This window comes from Aquarana catesbeiana, linkage group LG02, assembly GCF_042186555.1.
Source record: "Aquarana catesbeiana isolate 2022-GZ linkage group LG02, ASM4218655v1, whole genome shotgun sequence".
NCBI lineage: Eukaryota > Metazoa > Chordata > Amphibia > Anura > Ranidae > Aquarana > Aquarana catesbeiana.
The window spans coordinates 18374261-18395986 of record NC_133325.1 but is presented as its reverse complement, the minus strand read 5'-3'; the positions used below and the strand labels follow the sequence as shown (position 1 = coordinate 18395986).

At 43.2% G+C, this 21726-nt stretch overlaps 1 protein-coding gene across 1 annotated transcript in view; it reads right to left on the bottom strand.

The window, feature by feature from the left end:
* LOC141126682 (uncharacterized) overlaps positions 1-21726 on the bottom strand; it is a 132110-nt gene that overhangs the window by 54856 nt on the left and 55528 nt on the right. The window lies entirely within an intron of this gene.

The following is a 21726-nucleotide window of genomic DNA, read 5'->3' as shown; positions in this document are numbered from 1 at the left end:
TGCGCAATTATGGCTATTTATTTTTATATGAGATCCTGAAATAAGCCAGCATGGATGTTTAATTATTGGCATACCGATCAGAAAGAGTTTCAGATTGATCCCTATGAGTGGAGTGGTTATCCCTTATCTTATTTGAAACAAAGGGGCATATGTAGCTTATTTCTGGTGAGTGACCATTTCAGAAGGTGGTGGTGTCCTCACAAGTTGAAGGATAAATAGCGTTGTTCAGTCACAGATGAGGAATTGAGCACATGGGAAATAGTTGATCAGCATTGAAGAAATAATACTGGGACTGTATTTCTCTCCTATTGCATTCATATTTTAATTTTATTTTTTTTCGATTTTTCTTGTTTTTTTATTTTGTTTTTGGCATCATATAATTGCTTTGTTTTATATTTTATTATTGGAAGCACAGGTTTGTGTGGGATATTCAATGTAATTGTATATTTTTCCTAGCACATTGTGGCACTTTATTAATATTCACTGCTGAAATAGAAATGTTATAATACACAGTAATACACAGTTAGCACAGTTAGCACATTTTTTCCTGTAAATGGCTACCTGGGCTGTGAATCTGAGCACGGGGGCTTGACAGGAAAAGGGATCTGGATATCCAGTACAAAGAGGAAAATTACCAAAGGATTGTTGAGGTGAAGCCGTAGTCAGGGGATTCTAGAAGTCAGAGTTAACGAGGAGCAGAGCCAGGGTCAGAAGCCGGGGTCAACCTTGGAACACTGAAACTTGCAAAGAAGAACACAGGAAAACAGGAACCTTTGGCAATAAAAGAGACAATGAACTGACACAGCCCTCAGGGTGAGGCAGTGTTTTATACCCAGCTGATTTGATAAGCTGCCTCAGCTAAACCATGAGTGACAGGTGCTAATTGCGAAGCAAGATCCAAAGTATAGCCCTCAGTGCTGCATGCAGGACAATGCATAGTTAGAAACCAGGCTGAATAATGAGCTGAGGTGTGGTTTAGAGGCAATACAGCGGGACCAGTACACAGAAAGTCATGGGTTCAAAAAAACCTCCTTGAGCCACCTGGGGGGTGGCCATGCCTGGCCGTTTGAATGGCACGGTAGGAACCGTGACAGTCCCCCCCCTTAGAAACGCCCTCTGGGTGTGAACAGGTAGTTCCTCATAGGCATAGCCCTCTAGGTCAGAACCACCCTCCTCACCTGAGAAGTCGAGCATGTTGTCTGGTAGGAGGAATGTTCTGCCATAGGCATCCATGCCATATGTACAGTTTTCATCTAGTTCACAGGGAAACAATGCACCTACAGTAGTGTTAGAAGACTTTCTTTTTCTTTTTGGTCTTTGTTGCTTTAGAAGTTCTTGCAGGGGAGGCATTCGTAGCTTGCAAAGCTTTTTCAAACATCTCCAGATCCCGCTTACAGACTATGGTGCCATTCGAGGCATACGTGCAGTCAGGTGGTAGAACTTCCTTGGCAGGACAGGAAGTAGTGATGTGCCTGTCACTACAGAAGTGGTGATGGCATCAGGAACAGGTGTTTTCTCAAGAGGTAGTGAAGTTGTCTCTGGAGCAGGAGGTGGTTCTTTGGCAGGACAGGGTGATGTTACTGCACTTACCACTGTGGAGCTTGGGATGACTACAGGAACTGGTCTGTTGTCAGGAGGTTGCATAATTGCCTCTAGGCCAGATGGTAGGGGCTTCTCAGGGGTATTGGTTGCGGGTTCTTGAGGGACACTGGTATTAATAACCACCGTAGTCAGGGTACCCACTTGTGTCATTGAACGTGGACAGGTCTTACAGCAACCTTGGCAGTTTACAGGCTGATTAGCAGGGGTAGCAGGATGGACCCTAATAGTACCTACTTGAAGAACCTTTGGCCGAGGTGGGTGAGTTGGGCAGAGAGAGATAAAGTGCCCTCTTTCTCCACAATAGAAACAAAGGCCACAGCCTCTCCTCCACTCTCTTTCACCATTAGACAGCTTGGTCTGGATGACCCTGATCTCCATGGGTTCCACATCTTCCAGGGTAGGTGTGTATATATCCTCAGGAGCGTCTAGGCTTTGTGGGGTTAGAGCTTCATAGCTTGGCGTGTACTGGGATGGCTTGGAGTCGTATCTGTACAAGGTATTCCTGTCCCTGGGTCCCCGTAGGCCACGTGAACTAGGAGCAGACTTGGGAACCCAGGTTTTCTTTGAAACTGTATTGTGAGAGTCCAGGGCTAACATGAATGCTTCCCAGCTGTCCAAGACTGTACTCCTTTCCTGTAGTACCTGATGAGCCCATGTTTTGATTTGCCCAGTGGGCAGGTTGATGGTAGCACGAACCTTTATATAATCGGTGGAATAGGTCCTAGGCTTAAGAGCAAATGACAGCTCGCAATCCATCTTAACCACGTACCGACCGGCTCATGTGCATATGCATATATATATATATATATATATATAATCAGTTTGAAGAGGGATTTCTCAGTAACGGCAGCAGCTGCTGCCACAACCGGGGTATCCTTCTTTAGAGCCGGCGGTTCTGTTTACGATAATGGCGGTCTCTGTGGCGGATTCGCCGCGAGATCACCGTTATTGGCAGCGGGAGAGGTGCCACTCCCCCTCCCGCCGCTCTCCCGCGCCCTTGGCCACTTACCGGAGCCGTCGACAGCGGTGGAGGCGATCGGGACCTGTCTTTGGCTGTGTATGGAGTGAGGGGAAGATGGCCCCCACCCATCTCCATACTATAGCAGGGCGGAAGCGACATCAAAACGTCACTTCCGCCCATAAGTCTTAAAGGCACATTTTTTTTTTTTATTGCATTTAAGTCCAAATATGAGATCTGAGGTCTTTTTGACCCCAGATCTCATATTTAAGAGGACCTGTCATGCTTTTTTCTATTACAAGCAATGTTTACATTGCTTGTAATAGGAATAAAAGTGACCCAATTTTATTTTTTTTAAAAAGACGTGAAAAAATAAATAAAATCAAGAATAATAAATAGGAGTGAGCGCATACGTGAGTAGCGCTCGCATATGAAAACGGTGGTCAAACCACACATGTGAGGTATCACCGCTATCGTTAGAGTGAGAGCAATAATTCTAGCCCTAGACCTCCTTTGTAACTCAAAACATGCAACCTGTAGAATTTTGGAGATTTTTCAGGGTAAAAGTTTGACGCCATTCCATGAGCGGGCGCAATTTTGAAGCGTGACATGTTGGGTATCAATTTACTCAGCGTAACATTATCTCTGGGCTAAAAATTGGGCTAACTTTACTGTTGTCTTATTTTTTATTCAAAAAAGTGAATTTTTTCCAAGAAAAATGTGCTCTTGTAAGATCGCTGCGCAAAAACTGTGTGACAAAAAGTATTGCAATGACCACCATTTTATACTCTAGGGTGTTAGAAAAAAAACTTGCATAATGTTTTGGGGTTCTAAGTAATTTTCTAGCAAAAAAAAACTTGTTTTTAACTTGTAAACACTGAGTCTGAAAAAGAGGCCTGGTCTTTAATTAAAGCATGAGAAGGATGCACGGCTTCCGTCAAACCTCTCTGGCATCACAGCAAATGGCTCAGGACATGCTGGTTCCGGGGCTGGGCATACTGTACATTTTAAATAACAGAACTTCTTGCTGCAGCTCCGATACGGTCTGGCCCAGGCTGGAGACTTTCTGAGCAAGGGAGGTGAGCATCTTGTAGGACAAAAACAATTCCATAGCTCAACTCACCAACCAGTCTGCTGGCCAACAAAATTAGCCTGTCTAACCGTCTGTTAAAAGCAGGGGTTTAGTTTGCAAATGTGTGCTAACGCATGTGAAAGCTGCAAGGCCTCGTCATGGCACCCTGTGTTGCTTGCAGTCCTAACACTACAAAATTTATAAGTGTCTCCACAGTGGAAGCACATGCATGGAATGGATAGGTGTGGGACAGGTGAGCCTGGAGGCTGCCCTAGCCCCCTTAAAGGAAGAGGAGCACACTGGACACCCAGGAAGAGCACAATGGCAGCGAAGGTGTCCAGTGTGTCCCCGACCCATATATACAAACAGTAACAAAAAAAAAGTATCTTGTACATCTCTGCGGGCTCCATGTTGGTCAGCTCATTATGTAACGGCTTACCTTGGTTGAAGTCCATAGTGCAGTATAGTATGCTCACATAGTATGCTCACCCTTGCAAATACACACAGCCCATGGTAACTAGGTAAAAGGCTACCTGGGCTGTGAATCTGAGCATGGGGGCTTGACAGAAAAAGTGATCTGGATATCCAGTACAAAGAGGGAAATTGCCAAAGGATTGTCGAGGTGAAGCTGTAGTCAGGGGATTCCAGAAGTCAGAGTTAAGGAGCAGAGCCAGGGTCAGAAGCTAGGGTCAGCCTTGGAACACTGAAACTTGAAAACAAGAACACAGGAAACCAGGAACCTTTGGCAATACAAGAGACAATGAACTGACACAGCCCTAAGGGTGAGGCAGTGTTTTATACCCAGCTGATTTGATAAGCTGCCTCAGCTGAACCATGAGTGACAGGTGCTAATTGTGAAGCAAGATCCAGGAGTATGCAGGACAAGGCATAGTTGGAAACCAGGCTGAATAATCAGCTGAGGTGTGGCTGAGAGGCAATACAGCGGGACCAGTACACAGAAAGTCATGGGTTCAAAACCTCCTTGAGCCACCTGGGGGGTGGCCACACCTGGCCGTTTGCATGGCACGGTAGGAACCATGACAGTTGACTTGAGAAAAACATACCTGGTCCCAATCTTTCTATATGTCAGCTTTGTCTGTATCTTGCCAGAATATCTCTATGCAAGGGTGTACAGCTGTTTTTTCCAACTGTTATGGGGAAATAGGCTGAACCTGATCAAACGATCAAACCTGAACCTGATCAAACGCAATGTAACACCCTCCTACCTGTCTAGGCAGGAGGGTGGCCTATTGGGTCAACCCAATAGTTTTTCTTTTCTCTGCTCTTTTTAAAGTACAATCTTGGTAACATGCTAGCAGAGAACCCACAAGGATGGGTAGGTATTTTTCAATCTTGTTTTAGGCCTTTTCTGCGATGCTGGGAAGATGGCGAGCCAGTCTTGGGGGGGACCTTTGTTTCTATTGTGGAGAAAGAGGGCACTTTATCTCTCTCTGCCCAACTCGCCCACCTCGGCCAAAGGTTCTTCAAGTGGGTACTATTAGGATCCATTCTGCTACCCCTGCTAATCAGCCTGTAAACTGCCAAGGTTGCTGTAAGACCTGTCCACGTTCAATGACACAAGTGGGTACCCTGACTACGGTGGTTAACGATACCAGTGTCCCTCAAGAACCCGCAACCAATACCCCTGAGAAGCCCCTACCATCTGGCCTAGAGGCAACTATGCAACCTCCTGACAACAGACCAGTTCCTGTAGTCATCCCAAGCTCCACAGTGGTAAGTGCAGTAACATCACCCTGTCCTGCCAAAGAACCACCTCCTGCTCCAGAGACAACTTCACTACCTCTTGAGAAAACACCTGTTCCTGATGCCATCACCACTTCTGTAGTGACAGGCACCATCACTACTTCCTGTCCTGCCAAGGAAGTTCTACCACCTGACTGCACGTATGCCTCGAATGGCACCATAGTCTGTAAGCGGGATCTGGAGATGTTTGAAAAAGCTTTGCAAGCGACGAATGCCTCCCCTGCAAGAACTTCTAAAGCAACAAAGACCAAAAAGAAAAAGTCTTCTAACACTACTGTGAAGGTGAATTGTTTCCCTGTGAACTAGATGAAGACTGTACATATGGCATGGATGCCTATGGGAAGACACCTGAGAAAACACCTGTTCCTGATGCCATCACCACTTCTGTAGTGACAGGCACCATCATTACTTCCTGTCCTGCCAAGGAAGTTCTACCACCTGACTGCACGTATGCCTCGAATGGAGCTTTTGGAAGCAGTATGGGCCCCCTATGAAATTGCAGCGGTCCACTGAAGTCGCCATCAGAAGGGAGACTCCCAAGTGGCTAGAGGAAATAAGAAGGTAGATCAAACAGCCAAGGATGCAGCACTCCAGTGGCCCCCATCACTGATAATGGCCCCCCGCCCCCCATTCACAGTACCACTCTCTGAATGGGCATCGGTCTATACAAAGGCAGAACAAGATAGAATAGAGATTGAACCTGGAAAGTATAGGGAAGACCGGTGGTACCAACTGCAGGACAAGAGAATTGTCATCCCAGCTTCTGTAGCAACCAAATTAGTCACAGAATTCCAAAAATGAACATACATGGGAAAAACAGACACTGAAAAGGCCCTAGAGAGACCTTTTTACATCCCCCTGGCTACCTACACTGGCACAAGCTGCAGCCAGCAAATGTGTAGAATGTGCCTGAAACAACCCAAGACAAAGGCCCGTACCAACTCCTGGAGTACAAGCTGTAGGAGCCTCACCGATGGTAGAAATACTAGTTGACTTCACTGTCATGCCCCCCTCAGGAGGATACAAATATTTGCTGGTGGCTATCTGTACCTATTCAGGCTGGGTAGAAGTCTGGTCAACACAGACTGAGACTACAAAGGAAATGGTCAAATGCCTAATCCAGGAAATTATCTCCAGATATGGAATCCCCTCTGCCTTTGTTCATAAGTGCCTCCAGGAATTGGCAACAGCACTCAAAATTACTTGGAAATAGGGATGGGCCGAACACCCATAGGTTCAGTTTGCACCAGAACATGTAAAATCAAAAATCCTAATTTTAAAGGCTTATATGCAAGTTTTTGCCATAAAAAGTGAATGGAGAACTGCCCCATGGGGACATGTATCAATGCAAAAAAAAAAGGTTTTTAAAACGTTTGTTTTTAAAGGAGCAGTGATTTTAATGATGCCTGAAGTGAAACAATAAAAATGAATTCATACTTCATCATAACCCCTTTTGCTTTGATGGTTCCCACTACCTCCAGGTACAGGGGGTGGCGATGGGGACATGTTGTGCCCCATCGTACGCCAACCTGTACCTGGTGGAGTGGGAACATTTACTGCTTACCAATGACTCACTATCTGTGTATATGGGCCATGTACTTGCATGGCACCGCTACATAGATGACATGTTCCTTATCTGGAATAGATCAGATGATCTTTTACACAAATTTATGGCCTGTATTAATATGAATGAATGAATTCAATTTAAGTTTCACCATGTTACATAGCACAACTGAGATTACCTTTCTAGATGTCCTCATTAAAAAACAGACAGATGGCACCCTTTCCAGTTAACTATACCATAAATCTACAGCAGGGAACACATTATTACACGCATCAAGTTTCCATCCGAAACCTTTACTTGCATCAATCCCCTACAGCCAATATTTGAGTGCCTGCCAGAATTGTTCCGATAACGCCAGTTTCAAAAATGAGGCTGACACTCTGAGAACTAGACTCCTGGAAAAGGGATATTCCAGTGCCTGTCTCAAGAAAGCCTATAGAAAGACAATCAATTTATCCCATCGAGAATTACTAAATGCACATAAACAACCCTCAAATGACGATACAACTAGAATCATCATTACTTACTCGACACAGCACAAACAAGTTAGGCGTATTTTGAACAAGTACTTCTAACCATGGACTTTTTGCTTGCCCCATTTGTTTCTGACTTGCTGTCTGTCGTCTACAGGAGGGCTCCCTCTGTGGGCGACAAGTTGGTAGCAAGCTACTAAAAGGTGATATATGTAAAACTCTGGAAACTTTTGCATACGGTGGATGTGGCTACTGCCAATATATGGATAGGCGTAGACACATCGATTTACGCAATGGACATAACTTCTGCCCCAAACATTAAGTAAATTGTAGGACTCCCGGCATAGTGTACCTACTTACCTGTGAATCTGGGTGCTACTATGTTGGGAAGACTATAAATGAATTTTGGAAAGGAATATACCAACATCTATCTACTATACACAAACAAGATCCTGATGTACCCATTGGTTGCCACATGGCATTGGTTCACCCAGAATTCATCCCTAAGGCATACTTGATCGTATACATTTCAACTCCAGAGGTGGTGTTTTCAATAAACGTCTCCTCCAATGTGAGTTGAGATGGATATTTAATTTACAGGCCACTTCACCACCTGGCCTAACTTTAAATCTTTTCTTCCAGGCTTTGTCTCAGGGGGATGTGAATTAAATTTAAAGCTCCCTTTTCAAAATCTTGGATATATCATGTTTAATGACATCTTAACTTTTCTGCTTTACGTTACATTCTTTACCCTATGGTTCCATAGATCTATTAGCTATGTGAGTGCCTTTCTGATATTGTGGGGATACTATAATCAGTGATATCCTACTCTTTGCATATTGTGATGCATCTCTCATAGGGCAGCTTTATGACTGCATGATTACCTTTATAACTACATGCATGTAATATGGATTGTTTATCCTATTGTAAATTATGTTTATATGGTATTCACTTGTTATGCTTTTCCCGTTTTTTTTGTTATTGTTATTATGATTTTCCTACATTGTAAACATGTTGGCTGTCATTGTCCTTTTGATCCACTGGGTGGCGCATTGTGTGCTCCCTGGGCTGCCTTGCTTTCCCACCACCCAGCGGGTAGGCTCCACCTGCGCATGGCCGATGGATGACAGGGGTATCCCTGCCACCACACTAGGCCATACGTGCGGGGAGGAGCTCCTACCTGTTCCCGCTGTGTCTCCAACGCAGATGGGGATTTCTTTTTTGCTGGTGATGCACCTGCACGCGCGAGCCTCCATGTCAGAGAACCACTCTGAATCCGGCCTCAGCTGTTCTCTATGCAGCAAATGAGGCTGGACACCCAGCACCATCCCCTGTGAGGATAGGCTCTCTCATCAGGCTACTCCTCATTTATAGTGTTCACACACAGCTGGCATGTGTTGGTCAGAGCACGGCCGCTGTGATGTCTGCACTCTCACCAGCATAGTAAAAGGTAATGTACTTTTGAACACAGGAAACTCTGGGCAATATATACCCCTGTTTTGTTGTCACAGCATGCTGCCTGCCGAAGCCAAACCCAACCATTCCCGGCATACCTTGGCATAGGCCGCCCACGTGGACTCGCTCACCGACCATCTGATCCATCCAGTGGCGACTCCAGGGCAATCTCCCATAACCAACCCGGGCAAGGAATTCCCTGCTTCTCTTCCGCCAGAGCCAAATCTCTGAACCTGTCCCACTGAAACCGAGATAAGGCGTCAGACAATGTGTTGTCGACACCCGGCAGATGAACGGCATATAGAAAGATGTTTAATTGCAAGCACCGCAGCAGCCGTATTACTGGTTGCGACGATGCTGAGATGCGGCTTGACTTGCACTCCCATGTTGTCACAGTTCAACCTAATCTTCAAGTTCTGACAAGACTCATCCCATATCTCCCAGACCCAGCCATGTCTATAACTAGCTCTAAGTCAAAATTAGAGCCAGCCATCGGCAAAAAACCCCTACCCATAGGGATAATGCCACAGGCAAAATTAAACTTCCCCAGCAATGACTGTAACGTCCGGAGCTGAACTTTGCGCTGTCCCAAGATCCCACGAATCTCCAGCTTGAGCGCCGCTAATTTGTCCTCCAGCAGGCTGCATTTCATGGTGTCAGAGTCTAGAACTATGCCCAAGAAACTGATCTCTGTAGTCGGGCCCTCAGTTTCATTTGCCGCCAACAGAATACCGAACCTTCCCGCAATGTGCTGCAACGTGGACAGGAGAATCGCACACACGCAAAGGAAATCATCCAAATAATGGATGACAGAATCCAGGCCCAACACATCTTTAACCACCCATTCCAAAAAAAAGCTGATCATTTCAAATACGGCACATGAAATGGAGCAACCCATGGGCAGGCAGCGATCCACATAAAACTCCTCTTGCCAGCAGCACCCCAGCAGCCAAAAACTGTCCGGATGTACTGGGAGCAAGCGAAAAGCAGACTCAATGTCGGATTTTGTCATCAGCACCCCCTGTCCATATTGCCTAACCCACCTAACAGCTGCATCAAACGAAGTATAGGACACCGTGCAAGCCTCAGGGTCTATCGAATCTTTAACTGAACCCCCTTTGGGAAAAGACAGATGGTGAATAAGGTGAAAATTGTGTGGTTCCTTCTTGGGCACCACCCCCAAAGGTGAAACAACCAAATCCTGCAAAGGCTTTACCGAGAACGGCCCACCCATCCGATCCAGTGCAACTTTCTTTGCCAATTTCTCAGAAACCACCCCGGATGTTGCAGCACAGATCGCAAATTCTGCACCATAGGCAGGACATTTGACAAGGACCATGGGATCCTAAAAAACTCCAAGAAACCCACGGCCAAGAATTTTTTCAATCAGGGTATCTATTTAGAAAAGGTTGCATCCTTTCCCCCCTCACCAGCGTCATCCCTCTTGTGAGCAAACTCAGCAGCATGCTTACCTTTTTTGAAGCATTGGGACACGGAATGTGTGCCCCCACAGCTGGAGAACTCATGCTTGAACAGACAGGACTCCCAAACAGGAGCCCTCGTTATACTGCCAGCATATCCCCCATTTTTTCCCGGCCGGTAGTCCAGAGAAGGTGCATCCCTGCCCCCCCTGAAAAAACTGACTTGGGGCCCGAGCCGAGGACATCAGGCGCATCCAGAGGCTGATGTCTTTATAATCTCAACGAAGCGACGGACAGACAGCCCTGCGCTGCCTAAACTGTTCGTCGTATCTTAGCCAGGCCAACCCCCCCTTAGACCCGGTGAGCCTCGCCGATGGCGTCCATGTAACAGAACAGAGCTAAACAATGTTCCGGATTCTTCTCACCTATAACGCTCGCCATGATGGCGAACGCCTGTAACCAGTTAACGAACGTCCGTGGAATCAATATGTACCTCCGCTTCTCCTCATCCTCCTTGGAGTCGTCGGGCTTGACCCTATCCAAATTAAATGTATCCAGGGGCAATAAGGAGAAGATCTCCACATACTCACCCTTGCAAATTTTGTCCCGGACCTCCTGCTTCAAATGTGCCCCCAACGGTCCTTTAAAGCACACGTACACTTCGCATTCTGTGGCATCTGCAATACTTACCAAATCAGTCCTGCCCATGGTTTCCTGCACCCCTCCCGTCTTGTCCCCAGCCTTCGTACTCACCGACGCCGCTTCCAAGGGCACAGAGGGACACTTGTACCCACATTCTGCTCCGTCCCCCCCGCCCTCCTCCCTAGCCTCGACAACTATTTGCACCCAAGGTGACACCTGAGGGGCCTGACCCTGCCCCCTAGCAAAGCATTGTACTAAGTCTTGCAGACCCCCAACAAGTCCTTCAGCTGCGCCACTGTCCCAGAATTGGCAGGCGGAACACCTGTGGGCCAGCTGCTGTGGCCGCAGATGATGTGGCATGGCTCTAACCGCCACTGCGACACCCCCAGCAAACCACACAGTGCATCAGTTAAACAAACATTAGACAAAACGGATGACTTACCGGGCATGCCCCCAACAGCTGCTGCTCCCGCACGATTCTGCGGCAACCCTTTGGGCAGGATAGCTTTTCTTCGGACCATACCTCAGAAGCCTATTGCACTGGCATCTGCAGCCTCCCAGGCGATGAGGGCCTAGAGGCTGTGAATCCCTGCCGTATCTGTGCCCGCCCACCAGCACTGGATCCATTTGCTGCAGTGCTACTGCGCATGCCCTCTGTGGATCCCCGGCAGTCTGTCCCTGGCGTCTTCCTCCGATCCTCCCGTCACCGCTTGGACCCACTGTCTGAGTCTGGTGATGGCCTGAAGGCTGTGGCTGCACTTCTACCATGCTGAGTCTCCCCTCGTGTAGGAACTGCTTAGGGGGGAGACCGCTTGCTCCTGACACCCGCAACGCCTGGACGGGGAAGAGGCGCCATGGCAGCGCCATGGCAGCCCATAGCCCTGCCCACCAAGCTCCGGCAGCGGCGAGGATTCTGACTGGGCCCCGCGCCGTTGGAAGCCAGTGGTCACTTCTCTGGCGGGTCCCTTGGAGGGCTCCTAGTGTGGCGCAAAGCTCTGGTGGAGGACTAGATGCTCCGGAGGCCTAGACCTCCGAGCACGTAGGGACACCTCACCTCCTACTGCTGACCCCGAGGCCTGGTCCGCGATAAGGGAGGACACTTGGCTGTGCAGCCACTCTGGTCCCTTGCTCGCTGCAGCCGCCCTCAAATGAGCCAGAATAAGGTCGATGTCGGCCATGATGATGGAGGACAGCAGCATGTGACAAACTGCTTCCTCCTTTCTGTCCCTTCCTCTGCTGCCCAGAAATCCCGCCTCCCCCTTAATAAATACCGCTCCTCCCCCTCTGTCTTCTCCAAGCCTTACCATCCCCTTCCTGTTACACTTTCCTGCTTAACCATTTGTTAACCATTTGTTGTCTCCCCTCACACACTGTCATGCCTGGCCCTGCACTATTTTCTTCTTTCCCTTCCGGGCCTTACTGAACTTTGCAACCACCTGTTGAGTGGCCCATATACTGTAGCTTACTCCAGGCCACCATTAGAATACAGACTCATATGTAAGTGATGCATGAGTGAGCGGTATGATTGACGCAGCTGCTGCTACTGTAGACAATGTTGTCTGTTTTTAACTCTATCTGCCTGGGTTTTGATTTAAATCCAGTTTTTTGTACATATTAAATTTTGCATTAAAGATCCTCTTACAAGCTGCTTAGTCCACGGTAAATACTTACAGGTGGGGTATATTCCCACTCCTTTTCTCCAGTATTTCTCCCTTGAAGGTTTTACCTAATTATCCCTTACAATAGACAGATCACTCTTGATGAACTCATCATAAAGTGAAGAGGGCACAGCAGCCATATTTGTAAAGGGCAAAACAAACACACAGGAGCATCACAGGTCAGAAGAATGGGTGAATGTCAGTCTGAAGGAAGGGACGTACTTAGGCAAGTTAACTATGCAAACCACCCTAGTGTAGCAATGACCCCCGAAGGGCCATTAGAAATTAATTTGGTCCCTTTTACCGGTTCACAGACTCCTCGCTCTGTTTCCAGTCATAATAGCACACCAAAAAAAATTCAGACTCCAGTCTAGAGGTCTTCCATGTAGATAAAATCATCAAACAGGTGAGGATGAATAAAATGTCTCTTTATTTCGTCCTAGAAGCACACATGTTCCAAACAGAGACAACACTAATGCATTTCAGCCTATCAAGGCCTTACTCATGGTTCTATGAGTAAGACCCTGATGGGCTGTAACATGTTAGTGTTGGCTCTGTTTGGAACACGTGTACTCCTAGGATGAAATAAATAGATATTTAATTTTTATCGACATGGAAGGACTCTTGTGTTGCGGCAAGTCAGGCAGTGTGACTCTTATCGGCCCTGATTGCATAATTGGGTTACAGTGCCATTACCTTGCATGCGTGTCCAGTCTAGAGGTCTTTTTTTAAGATTTATTACATGTCTCAGACAAAAATGCAGGAAGGAAGGTTTAGGGTGCAGGATACCCAAGGCACACAAATCTTGGAGGACACGTAATGAAAAAAAAGTATTTCAGCGATATCTGTCCCTTTAGTAGAAGCCTCAAAAATAATGCTAATGGAAAGGGCACAGCCAAGTAAATCCATGACCCTATGAGAGCAATCATAGTCCTTCTGTAACACCTGACGCTTAACACTCGATGAGCGCTTCAGTACCTGGAGCTATAGACAAATGGTTCTAAGCACGATAGTCAGCCAGCAGCTTCCCCTGCAACATTCTTCTGTGACAGTTTCCTTCTCCAGCCCATCTTCAACAGGTAAATTTCCTAAGGCCTCTAGCACATGGCGCCTCCTAAAACCTAGTAATAGTTTCTCTAAAACACACATTCTTGGGCAGAAGCTCAAGGGGAGAGAAAACTTTCATCAGATCCTCCCAAATATTTATCTTCTCTCCAGCCGTGTCTTCCGGGTCAGCCTCACAGGAATTAGCTAGGGTCCAATAAACATTCACAACCCAGTGTTGCCAACCGTCAGTAATTTTACTGGCAGCCAGTAAAAAATGGCCACTTTTCTCCTGCCAGTAAATGCCAGTGACAGGAAAAGGTTGCCAGTAAAAAATATGTCTGTGCCACTGGCGGGAGGGTGGTACTGGCAAAGGGGTGCTTGAGCGCGTTGTGTGATGTCATGGTGCAAGGGAGCCGAGGCGAGCGGCCAGAAACCCATGTGCGGGTCTGCGGGACAGAAGCAAGGCAAGCCGGGAGAGGGACTGTCAGTGCTGTTTTGACTAGAGTGGGTTGAAGGGACCACCTTGCATGGAGACAGACTGTCACTGTGACTTAGGAGGGGACGTGTTGGGTCGGTGATCTGTGCTGCTGCACACTGCTGTCAGCATCACTGTGAGAGTCAATTTCATGTGTGCATCACCCATATTTTAATTTCTTGCCCCCTGTCCCTGAGCTACTTACTTATCTTATTGAAAATAAAACAAGAAATATGTTCTTTTCCGTAATATCTACCTTAAATTACATATTGCATACTGTACTTTTTTGTAGCTTAAATACTGAAATTTGCACTTAAAACTGTAATTTTGTAACTTTTGGAAAAGCCAGTAAAAACTTGTCTGTGCCAGAAAATTTTGGGTGTCTTGTCAGTAAATTTCAATCTAATTGGTTGGTAACACTGTCACAACCCCAGTGATCGGTCTTCCTGCACCATGGCTATAACTTTCTTCCAGCAGCAGACAGGAGCAATCAACCACCACGTTTAACCACTTCCAGCCCAAGGACATCAAATTACGTCTTTGGCTTTGAGTGGGGATATCTGAATGATGAGTGCAGCTACAGGCATCATGCAGATATTATCTTTTATAGCTGGCGATTCTGTGTACTGTAAGAACAATCATAGTGGCCACTTGATCATTCTTACAGGTGGGGGGAGGGGACATCCCCCCCCTCACGCTGCCCTCCATTGCTTCTACCAGCTCGCCCATGCGATCAGTGAGCTGGAGAAGGAATCCGTCGCCATCGGAAGTGGATCATAGAGATTTTCGGAGACCAGATGGTCCCCAGTCATCTCTATGACCTTTGGAGGCCCGGGTGCAATGTCACGTCTGGCCGGCAGAAGTAAACAATGCCGTTGGAAAGAAAGAGATGTAATGTATTGAAATCCATCCTACCTTTCATTTTGTATAAAGCCAAGAGATATTCCCCTTAATAAAATTAACATATTTTTTACCTCATCGTGTGTGCATGTCATTTGTGTGTTCCTGGGATCCTGAGTGGGGGCTAGTCAGCCGTCTGGTTCAAGTCCCCGACAGTCGCTTATGGAGATTTTTAAGTACCAAAGTTTGGCGCCATTCCACATGTGTGCGCAATTTTAAAGCATGACATGTTAGGTATTTATTTACTCGGCGTAATGTCATCTTTCGCATTATATTAAAAAATTGGGCTAACTTTACTGTTTTGTTATTTTTTAATTCATGAAAAATTGTTACGCAAATACCGTGTGACATAAAAAGTTGCAACAACCGCAATTTTTATTCGCTGGGGTCTCTGCTAAAAAAAACATATATAATGTTTGGGGAGTTCTGAGTAAGTTTCTAGCAAAAAATACTAATTTAAACTTGTAAACAAAACGTTCCAGAAAAGGCCCGCAGACCTAAAAGATAGATTGCAGCTCAGCTGGGTACAGCTCAATTATAACACAAGATTTAGCCAACCCAAAGCTGGGGTACCCTCCACATGTAGACATGTGCAGGATGAAAAAAATTGTTTCGTTTCATTTCGATTCGTTATTTAACTGAATTAGTTTAGTTAAATTCATTGCATCCGTTCGTTTTCGGGATTCGCTTCATTTTGAATACGAAAAAATTTGCCCGCATTCGAAAACATTCGAAAAAAAATTTACCGAATTCGAAAAAAAATCTACAGAATTCGAAAAAATTTGACCGAATTTGAAAAAGTTAAGTATATATAACCATTTTCCGAAATTCGTATCGAATGAAATCAAATTCCAATAGAAAAAAATAGAAAAGAATAAAAAATAATAGAAAAGAATAGCATAGAAAAGCAATAGAACAGAATAGAAAAAAATAATATATTAATTTCTAATCTTTTCTATTCTAATTCATTCTGTACCAAATTCGAATTTCCGAAAATGGTTTTATATATATATATATATATATATATATATATATATATTTCTAATCTGTTCTATTGTTTTTTCTATTCTAGTCTTTTCTATTCAAATTCATATATATATATATATATATATATATATATATATATATATATATATATATATATATATATATATATATATATATATATATTATATAAACCATTTTCTGAATTTCGTATAGAATGAATTAGAATAGAATAGAAAATAATAGAAAAGAATAGACTAGAAAAACAATAGAACAGAATAGAATGAAATATGATATATATTTTATTTTATTCTATTCTGTTCTATTGTTTTTCTATTTTATTATTTTCTATTCTTTTCTAATCAAATTCATTCTATATGAAATTAGAATTTCAGAAATTTCTAAAATTTGAATAGAAAAGATTATAATAGAATGGAAAATAATAGAAAAGAACAGCATAGAAAAACAATCCAACAGGAATATATAATATATATATAACTATCTTCTTAACTATATATATATATATATATATATATATATATATATATATATATATATATATATATATATATATATATATATATATATATATATATATATATATATATATATATATATATATATATAAATAAAACTATCTTCCAAAATTCTAATTTCATATAAAATGAATTCAAATTCGAATAGAAAAGATTAGAATACAGTAGAAAAGAATAGACTAGAAAAACAATAGAACAGAATAGAATAAAATATAATATATATATTATATTTTATTCTATTCTGTTCTTTTGTTTTTCTAGTCTATTCTTTTATATTATTTTCTATTCTAATCTTTTGTATTCAAATTGTAATTCATTCTATATGAAATTCGAACTTTAGAAGCCATCTTCCGAAATTCAAATTTCGTATAGAATGAATTTGAATTCGAATAGAAAAGTTTAGAATAGAATTGAAAAGAATAGCATAGAAAAACAATGGAACAGAATAGAAAAAAATATAATATATGTTTTTTCTAGTTTATTCTTTTCTATTCTATTCTTTTGTATTCAAATTCGAATTCATTCTATTCAAGATTCAAATTTCGGAAGGTGATAGATATATATATATATATATATATTTCTATGCTATTCTATTATTTTCTATTCTAATCTTTTCTATTCAAATTCGATTTCATTGTATATGATATTCGAATTTCGGAAGATGTTTTATATATATAGGTAATATTTAAATAAGTAGCATTGCTTCTTAGTGCTTTTAAGTAATACAATCAGCTTGCGATCCATTCCACCAGACTCCTTTCACTGAAATATGACATTTTGGGTGGATGTGTTGTAGAAGTATATCGAGGAGACGTTACTGGAAGTGGCAGTAGAGGAGAAATGCTGAGGTTTGACATTCCATGACTCCTGCCCTGACTTTGGAAATTATTTTGAATGGTGGCCTTTTTTTCCGTTGGATGATTGATGATTTGTTGGAGGATTCGTTTTCGGAGAGTGACATCCACATTGGTGGATTAGTGATTAGTGATTTGAGGCTCATCTTAAATCTTTATCTGGTAAGCATTATTGACACACCTGGGTGTTGAGTCCTCTTTTCCTTATACACTGGAAGCGGTGAAGGGCTTTTCATACTATCTACATCTTCAGTGAATGAACTTTTTTTTTCCAAAAAGTTTATTAGATTTTCAAGTTATACAAACAAGCACAACAGATTTGTAGTCATTACATTAGGTATAGATAGTTATACATTTGACTGGAGAAATATCAACAAAGAACACGTTTCATAATCTGCACATCTATACACTTGAAATATAGGCTATACTCATATTATTCATGGTAAATGTAGAGTATTGTGTATGCCAATGTCGCTGCCGTACGGCTTAGGAGGGTAGTCCTCGGAAGGCTTGTACCAGAGCGTCTGTTAAACCAAAGCGGGCCATCTTCAGTGAATGAACTTTTTTCTGTTTTATTAAGCGCTGCATTTGGGACTATATTGTGTTTGTGATCAACGAACTGTGCTGGCTGCTATTTCACATTTTATATGTTCTATTGGTTTTAGCGCTGATACCCACCCACTTTTTGTTTTACAACCATATTATCCAACCATGTTCCAAATCAACTCATCCAAGAAAATGGATCCTACTTACTCCCAATCTAGTACCTCTTCGAACTCCTTTATCTTGTGTAGATGTACATTCATTTCAGAACCAGGAGGATCTCATATGAGGACAACACTCTCTGACAGTGGTAGACTCCACCTTGGGCATCTGAGAGATAGTCAGCAGCTATGCAGTTCTGTGACACCGTCTTAGGCCAGCCATACACAGTGCAAACTTATTTTCTGCCAATCTATTGTCTGCTCCCGACAGGGGCAGCCGTCCTCGCCGGGAGAAGACAGTGATAATCGCTATGGCTATCGATAATCTTAAGAGAATCCGGCAGGCTGGTGTGGAACCCAAGTTGATTAAATCCATCAACTTGGTACATTCAACCTACCCTTAAACGGTTCGCATCTCAGCCTTTTCCTGCTGAACTGACCGAGATTTGAACCGTGCATGGCTGGCCTTAGGTGTTTGAGCCACTTCTGCTGTCAGATCTGCTATATCATCAATGGTTTCACTGGTTATCTGCTCCATGACTCCAGTACACTGGGTCATCTTATTCATCATTCGACATTTATGAAACGTTTGCTGTATAAAACATATCCACTCTAGAGATACTGGTTGCAGCCAGCAATAGATCATTGTTGGAAGTGATCTGCTGCTGCACGGATGCCTGTGTGGGTCTGAATCTGGTCTCCACTGACCATTTCCAGGACCCACCAAGAGAAAATTAAAGTGTATATAAAAAAAAGGGAATGAAGCTCTCCTAAAGTAAAATGTGGACTATCACTTTGAGCTTTACCATTCCGCTACATTACATAAAAGTCACACTATTGTGATATTATTTGAAATCAGCAGACTTTGTTGATTATATAATAAAAAAATTGGGGGTGTATAAATTACCTAATTACAGGGAAATGCTTTTTTTTTATTTTTATTTTTTTACTATTTATTCCTAATAATAATAAAAGCCAAAAAAAAATTAATATATATGTGAAAAGTTAAACAATTGTTTAATATAATGATGAATTATATTTCAGGCTGTAGAGTGCCTCTTCAACAATTCAGTTTAAAGGAGCTTAGAACATTGCTGCAGTAAGCTTGTGTATTAAAATTAAAACTTACCGTATGTACTCGAGTATAAGCCGAGTTTTTCAGCACATTTTTTTGTGCTGAAAATGCCCCCCTCGGCTTATACTCGAGTCAATCACGTTTCTGCAGCAGAGAATCACATTTTCTGAACCGAATTTGGGGCCCTGTATCTTGGGGCCACTTGGTGCTAGAAACCCTCACTTTGGATATGTTGTAGTGCTAGTTCCACTGGGTTTGCACACCAAATTTGGTATTGCTAGCACTAAGTGGCCCAGAGATACAGGGCCCCAAAGTTGGTCAACTGTATTCATCTGCAGCAATGTCATTTCGGGACCCTTTGGGTCCAGAGACCCCAAATTTTGGCTGCAGCTAGGGGGGCATCTAGGAACCCCAAACTACCGAGTTTGCAGTTCGGGGGACCTATGGCTGCAAATGGGCACAGTGAGGCTGCAAATGGGCACAGTGAGGCTGCAAATGGGCATTGTTGACCCTCTTTACCACTTACAGTAGCGGCGCATTTCTCACCCTAGGCTTATACTCAAGTCAATAAGTTCTCCCAGTTTTTTGTGGTAAAATTAGGTGCCTCGGCTTATATTCGGGTCGGCTTATACTCAAGTATATATGGTAATATGAGGAATTTGCAAATGCCTCAGCTGTTAGACATACGAATCCGCTGGAGTTTTTTTATAAACTCTTCTATAACAGTATAATTTGCCTAGATACTAATACTAAAGAATTCTAAATATGTGTATCTCTATGATTGGTTAAATGAATCAAGGAGGTCTTTTTCTTATAATAAAGGAAATCTGTCATTTGACATGCACCTATCATAATATGCATTATATTTGTACCTGATCAGTGGGCAGAGAGATGTCACCTCCCACCTGTTTTGTATACTTAATCTGATGAGACACACCCAATAAACAAGTCTCTGTTTTGTATAATCCAGGGTGTGTGGTCTATAACAGGAATTCCAGGGCCCTGTAGCCAAGGCAAGGTAAGAGGGAGACCAATGGTAAAATATAACCCCTACAATATGTATCTAAATATCCTACCAAATGAAAGCCCTATCCGTCCCAAAAAACTGAAGTAGAATTCACTTTGGTAGACAACAAATGGTAAAAAGGTATAATGCACAGAACTAAGACATTACCAAAAATGAAAAAAATGAAAAAACAAAACTCTCTGGGACTTAAGGGGAGAAAGGCTGGGGGACTAAAATGGTTAATGACAGATTTCAGCATTGCCCATAATTAAACCTTATGGCCAACATCATAACATTTCTAGGATCAAATATTGTTTTCCGCAAACAAAACTTTTCCAAAAAAGAACTCTGTCCACGCAAAGTCAATAAAGAGAACCCCAATTGTAGCAATATAGCTATACTGTGTGATTAGTCTATGGCAGCGTTTCTCAACTCCAGTCCTCAAGGCGCCCCAACAGGTCATGTTTTCAGGATTTCCCTCAGATGAAACGGCTGTGGTATTACTAAAGCAGTAAAACTTATCAAATCACCTGTGCAAAATAATGGTAAGCCTGAAAACATGACCTGTTGGGGCGCCTCGAGGACTGGAGTTGAGAAACACTGGTCTATGGAGCAATAGCTGGACAGAGAAATAAGATGGGAAGGACATCCAATCTTCACCTGATGGAATCTTTTACACTTGCAGAAAAATTGGATGGAACACATATGACCAGCTGGGTTTTATTGGTACTGTCAAGCTCATTCCAAAAAACAGTAGCAACTCACTGTTGGAAGGCTTACGTCAGCTTAGGAAGTCTCACTGAACAAAGACTTCTCCTTGGCTGATGTCTCTGCCGAGACCTGCCTTTGAAGATGTCATCCATTGGGTGGAATGTTGAAAGAAAGCGTGGATTATGGGAAGAGATGTAGAATGTATAATGAGAGATGTGGACAAGGTGGAATTAGCTCGAACCTTCAAGCATCACTGATGATGAATCAACAGTCAGAAGAATATAGAAAGGACTTTCCCGCTAAGACTTTAAAGACGTGGCAAGATGCCACTTGACTACTACCTAGTCTCTGGTACTGAAGCAGAGTTGGTATTGCATTAGCTCAGGATCTGGCAATGAAAAGGCACAGCTCAGTTAGTGAAGGATGAAAATGCATTACATGTTCAATCAAACCTCTTAAAACAGGAAATGAGCAAGATGTGAATCATGAGGAAACACAGTTCAGTCGTTGGTGCTTCTCTAAAAAAAAATATCAAAAAGGTAAAATGTTCACAGACTATAGGTGTGTGCAGCTGGAGATAAGTACTAATTTCAAGGAATCCATCCATTACATTCTTGTTTGCTCACAATTTTTAGTTTGTTTTTTAAGGTAGCATTACACTTTTTCACTAGGTTGTGGGATGACATGAGGTGTGAAACTAAAGAGACACCAGCAACTCTTATTGTGGCTTAGGATGTTACCCCCTTTATAGTCCCCATTCTCCCAATTTTCTCACTGTAGCTGAAGCTTGTGAATCTTTTGGTGTTTGATTAGCCCTGCATTAAT